The sequence below is a fragment of the Maylandia zebra genome, linkage group LG2 (assembly GCF_041146795.1).
Source record: "Maylandia zebra isolate NMK-2024a linkage group LG2, Mzebra_GT3a, whole genome shotgun sequence".
Taxonomy (NCBI): domain Eukaryota; kingdom Metazoa; phylum Chordata; class Actinopteri; order Cichliformes; family Cichlidae; genus Maylandia; species Maylandia zebra.
In genome coordinates, this window is record NC_135168.1 from 39,828,570 (window position 1) to 39,834,744 (window position 6,175).

Genomic DNA, 6,175 nt, shown 5'->3' on the forward strand with positions numbered 1-6,175 from the left:
ATTGCTGATGTATAGCATATTATTATGATTAAAATGAGATTAAAAAAAAAACCCAAACAGTTTACCATGAGACACTCCCTGTAGAATCACCATCAGTCCAAGCACAACTTCCATGTCTCCTCCTTGTTCAGTGTGCGCTGACAAAGTCAGCATACTTTATTAAATGGCATGTACATCAAGGAGTTAAAAGTCACAATTGGCTTCTGATAAACCTCTAAGACAGTTCTTTCTGTATATGTGGAAAGCTGAAAAGGAACACCAGCACATATTTCACATAATCTACGTGGTAGAAATAAAAGGAACCCCTCAGAGCTTGTGCAGACTTTTTACTTATTGCTCACACTTTCACTAAACTACTTTTAGATCTGTAACAAGTTAACACTATCTTGCCCATCACTTAGTGTGTACTAATACAGCACTCCCCTTTCTATAATTCAACTGTTTATATCTCATCTTAAATGGGAAAATAAATATTTGATGGTCCACAGTATCAAATGGAGCAGATCATCTACGAGCACAACTGACTGAGCAGTATCAGGGTTACATAATAGATCATTACCCTCTAAAGTCAGAACTATGAAAATATTTTTTAAATTCACATTTTTTTAATCTATTTGCATTCATGACTTTCAAATTAATAATATTTACTGCATGCAGTATTTTTTTCTATTTATTGCTTACAGTAGCGCTGCATGTGTCTGATAAGTGCAAATAAGTATAATTCTGTTTGATCTATTTTTAAGTGCAAAAATACATATTTCTGTTTTTGGCTTATAGTATTTCCACAAATTCAGTCATACTCATCCTAAGTAAGAAAGTATTTCTGAAGGTCCTTTTGTTTTACACAGTAAGCTGAGTTATGTGACTAAGTAGGAATTGGATCTGAACTACATTTTACCTTAAAAAGCAACTAACATATAACAATAAAGTTACATTAACACTTCTTCTTAATGAAATTATTATTATTATTATTTACAGTCAACTTTATTAAAACAGTTACATTATTCTTCAGTTGCATGAGAAAATAGACGTGTGAAACAATGTAGAAGTTTGTGAATATTTTAGCAACACAGAGCCTCAGTTTCACCCTGAGATCTCACCATACAAGGAGATATGTTCATTTTACACCACTACCATATGTAGGAAGTGAAACGCAGACAATGGTCAACATACAAACTGCAGGCCCACAAAGAGCCCAGCTATTGTACTTTTATTTCTCTTCATTTTTTCCTGTCAGTTTTCCTAATGTCAAATCCACACTGATAAATATGCCATCCTATTAGTTATAATTAAAACACAATTTTCAAACTTTTTTTATTCATACAAAGTAATATATGAATTAAATGAGGCACTAAACACAAGGTTTGATATATCTTTTAATATATTTCTAACTAGAGTGAAATATTTTTTTAAAAAATGCCTACTTACTCACTGAAAAATACTTTTCCCATTCATTTACAGTGTTTTTATTGCTTTTAAGGAACTTTGAATCAACATAATATACATGACTCTATATTCTTATGTGGCCTGTAAAATATGATCACATAGCTACAAGCATAAAATTTGTATTGTTTTCAAGTCTTTTTCAACATTAAACACATACAATATGAAACTTCCACAGTCACCTCCTGATGTTTAAGCAGCTTGGAAAAGAAAGCAACTGGACTTCTTTAAGTTTCATGAAAATGTTTCATCTCTGGTCCAAGAGGCATCTTCACTTCTAAAAACAAATGGTGGAGAGTCCCAGGTGTTTAAACCCTGGTAGGAGTTGTCCCTTATGAGCGTCATTGACCCACGATTGATCGTGTGCTTCATTGCATGAGCCAAGGTGTTTAAAAAAACAAAGCATGAGTCCTTACCACCAGAGGTTTTGAGTGAAACCACCCTAAGCCCTTACCTAAAACTATTATGTGACCCATCACTTGACAAAGCAGGGATTGAGGAACCTGGGAAAGGATCTAAAAACTGGGTTGTAGGTGGCAGACACTTGGTGTTGTAATGGTAATGACTTACACCTTGGGTCATATGATGACGGACATGATTATTAGTGGGTCAAAGACCTTCTTAAGTGAAACACTCCACCATTTGGTTTCAGAACTGAAGAGGTTTGTCGGATGAGAGGTGAAGCGTCTTCAAGAAACTCAGCGAAGTCCAGTTGCTTTCAAGCCAAGCTCCTTAGATTACCATGACCTGGATGACTGAGAACCTACACAGACATACTCCTGATTGTTGTTTTTGAATTTCCTTTTTATTTTTATTTCATTGATCCTCAGTTCAGTGTCCAGTGCTGATTATGAGAGAGGTCTGTTCACTAAAGCTCAGACTCACACTTAAGGTTTATATTCTCTGTTTCAAACCTGAGGCTGTGAAAGAAAGAAAAAACAATTATAGCAAAACAAAGACTTTTACAATTACCCATCAAATGATGGTATTCACTGGAATTATGTTATTGTTTATTAACCTCTTTTGATCATGGGCCGCCTTGTTAGAAGTCTTCTTAAGATGCTTCAGTTCCCGATACACAACACAGCATGACACTGCTATCAGAGGAGATCCCAGTGCAGCAAAGACTAGCCTCAGGTAAGGAAAACTGTGTGCTGAGAGAAGAGAACACAGTGATAATTATAAGTACAGTACTTACAATTTATTCAAGCGTAAACTTTGGTAAGACTTTGGTATTATTATGGTTAACTAACTGTAAATATATAAATGTTTGGGCACAACCCCCACACACTGGGTACCCTTAAGCCTTGTTTCTTAAGATGTAGCGATGTGAGTTGATGTATTTCACGTCAATCTTTTTCTAAAACTAATCAAGTAACTTTAGTGACTAAACTAAATAAAGAGGTGGTGAAAGAAGACTGGAACAATGGGGGAAAACACTCAAACGTGTTGCATTGCCCTCCAGGTTCCTCCTCCTCCCTGCCGGTCTACCTGTCAGAGTCCTGGGTCTGTGGCCCAGTATGTGGAGTTGTTTAGTATCTATTTTCCATGTTATGGCTGTCTATGTTTTGAGTTTCTATTTGTAGGTCCTAGGTTTTGGCCCCGTTGCACCTCATGTTATCCTGTGCTCCCTCTGCTCTGTGTCTTGTCATTCCCTGCTGGTGTGTTCCCTCTGTGTAAGGCCCGTGTTTTATTGTGAAGGTCTGTGTCAGTGTATTCAGTTTGCATCCTCCCTGTCTCATCAGATTCATTAGGTTCAGCTGTGTCTCCCTCCTGTGTGCAGTTTCCTCATTTCTTAGTTCTGTTTCTCACCACCCTCGCTATTGGTTGTATGTCATTCTCCTTCAATAAAGCTCACTCACACATCAGCCAATGCCTGTGCTTTGGGTCCTTCACAAACAGCACATGACACTATCCATGAGCTCTACAAACATCTATAATATTTATAGATGCTCTAGACAGAGCTGATTAGCATTGTTTTAAAGTTACTATTACTTTACAATAACAATTCAGATAATTTCATAAAAAATTAACATATTTTTACACATTATAATTTTATTAAAAAATAAAATAGTTAAAAGTATTTAACTATAAGTTTACCATTTATTAACCAAGTTATGAAGTAATTTATGTTAAAGCAAATGTAACTGCATTTGCAACAAGGAAGATCTTAATACTCGTATGAAACAAGTCAGCTTGTTATGGGGTTGAGGATTCACTACTATATAACTAATAGTTAACATTATTACATGTTATTTAATACTTCATTAAGTGACCTCCATACAAGTATTAAGAACTTCAGCTTTGTTTCTTCCATAGTCTTTGCATGTTAACACTTTCTGATTCACACATGTTCTTATCTTTTATTCTTTTCATTCTTTTTGTGAAGCACATTGTGAAGGAAATTGGTAGATAGATAAATATTATTCTTTTTTTTATCTTTCACTAAACCTGACCATACCACACCAGAGCTGGTAGTGTTACACACTGAAGAAAAGCCACACTGAAAACTTGTGCTGAACAAGGGCAAATTTCCTGTCACAAAACCGCATCTGCTAAAATATTTCTTCTTCACAGCTTAATGTTCTCATTTAATGCAACTAATAATAATCAGTGACCAAGTGGAAAGTTTCAGTGTGCCTTTAGAGTTTAGGTGGTAGTTACTGGGTAATAAAAGATGATTAAATCATAAAAATGAATAGCAGCCCATGTGTGGCTAAATGACCACAAATACCAATAGAGAGACAAATACTGCATCAACATATACTCTGTTCTATTCTGTTCACTGTACATTTCCATCTTTCTTTCCATATGTTTTTCCCCCATTCTAGCTTCTATCATTTGTTGCACAAGTGATGTTTACTGTGTTTAACAGTTCTACTGCCACATGATGCTTACATTTGTAATTAACTTTATAATAACATAAAAACTAGGCAATAAAGAGTAACTTACATAACTTGCTTTCAACTTTGCTGTTGTCTTTAACATCCAGGGTGAAATTAATGTTTTTCTCTTGGACTCCATTTGAATTAAAGATCTCAATGCTGTATTGACCTGAATCATTCTTCTTCAGGTTTGTGATCTTGAGTGTCCCGTTCTTGATTATAAACGTTAGTCTGTTGTTAAATTCCTTGTCTGTCATTATTTTTTCTTTCTTCAGACTGAACACAGTTTTTGTCTCATTGGGAAGCACCTTCAAACACTTCATTTCACGGCCACTAGCATCAGTCATTACTTGGATATACACAGTTCCTTCAAGAAGAGGAGAGCATGGACATGTGCTCGTCCTGAGGTCACATGTGGTCGCATCAACTGGAAAGAGAGCTGGAGAAGATGCATTTAATAGAACATGAGGTGAAATTATTCACACTACAAATGTGAATGTTTGGCTTCTTTATGAGGACAATCTTACCTTGAGTTCCTCCTGCTAGTAGCACAATGATAAAAAAAAACTGTTCCATGCTCATCATTCATCCACGGTGTGGTTTTAATCTTTCAAAGCTTCTAGAAAATTATGTACAAATCTGGGTGTAAATCTGCTGCAAACCTGAGTCCTAACTGACAGGAAACAGTCAACGGGAGATGATATATTTAGTTATTTTCAAAGTTAGGAAATCAACTTTCACTTCTGCTTGCCAACAAAAAGACTCAGATGAGTTGTTTGCGTTTTGTAGTGACCTGATTTCAAGAAATATCCATCAAATGCAAATAAACAATTTCCCCCTCACTTTTATACGCAAAACGAAATCTAGACAAAACACACTTTCAAAAGTGTGTCAGGCACACATACTTTCTTCACATGTACTTTTGAGAAAGAACATGCAACATCTGAAGTGACACGTTAAGTCACAAACAGTTGTTCCTGTGGGGAGAGCTTTATTGCTTAAGAGTCTTTACAGGGTGTCCAAGAGAGACATCATTTTATGTTTGTAAGTTTGCAGAGTTTGCTTTCTGAAAGGAAGGAAACAAATTGGCGTAGAAAGAATAAAATATAAACAACCTATGAAAAAGCAGCTTACTAAAAGGATGCAAATCATGAGCACAATATGAAACGGTGAGGCAATGCTGACCAACAAACAAAGAAGCCTTTTGTCTACCAAAGGAGGCTGAATTCAATATGAGAATCTCAGCTACACAACTAAATAATAAACAACAATAATCAATAAATAAATGAACATGACGTGATTATGCGATGGAAGCAAACATTACAGATCTTCACTTTTCTAATTAGCCTCAGGCTAATTAGCAGGCCTTTAGCATGAGGAGTGATGATGAACATGAATATAAGAAGAATCAGGTAAACTATTGTTTAATCAAGGTAAAGATGAATGTAAATAGTTTACTTACAGTTAAATAGATGCACAGAGCAGCACAGGCTAAGGTAGTATGTAAGCACTGAGCTACAAGTGAGAAAAGCTCATCAGCCAAAAAAAAAGACCCATGCATTGGTACTTCCTGCTTTACAGAGCAGAGATGGAACTGTGTGTGGTGCAGGGCTTTTATAGTCAGTGAGTCTACTTTGACTTTTATTTTGTATACATCTTCTTATTCTGCCCTAAAAATAGAAGTGACAACTACATCCATGCGCACACGTCCATCAGAATGTACATGTTGGCATTAGTTGGGCATCTCATAAGTTTTTACTCTGCCACAGTGCAATGCCACAAAATAACCAGTTCAGAATCAGAATCAGAATCAGAATACTTTATTGATCCCTGGGGGAAATTATTTT

General features: G+C 35.8%; 1 long non-coding RNA gene across 2 annotated transcripts; it reads right to left on the bottom strand.

Moving 5' to 3' along the window:
• Positions 1-1,439: 1,439 nt before the first annotated feature.
• Positions 1,440-5,877, bottom strand: LOC101484203 (uncharacterized). Of its 2 annotated transcripts, none has more exons than XR_013094519.1 (5): positions 5,791-5,877; positions 4,856-5,001; positions 4,396-4,767; positions 2,462-2,597; positions 1,440-2,363 (listed from the first exon to the last, which is right to left on the bottom strand). It is a non-coding gene; the product is annotated as an uncharacterized LOC101484203 (long non-coding RNA). The 2 variants fall into 2 exon arrangements; XR_013094520.1 differs by having other exon boundaries at positions 4,856-4,947; positions 5,791-5,860.
• Between the last annotated feature and the right edge of the window lie 298 nt (positions 5,878-6,175).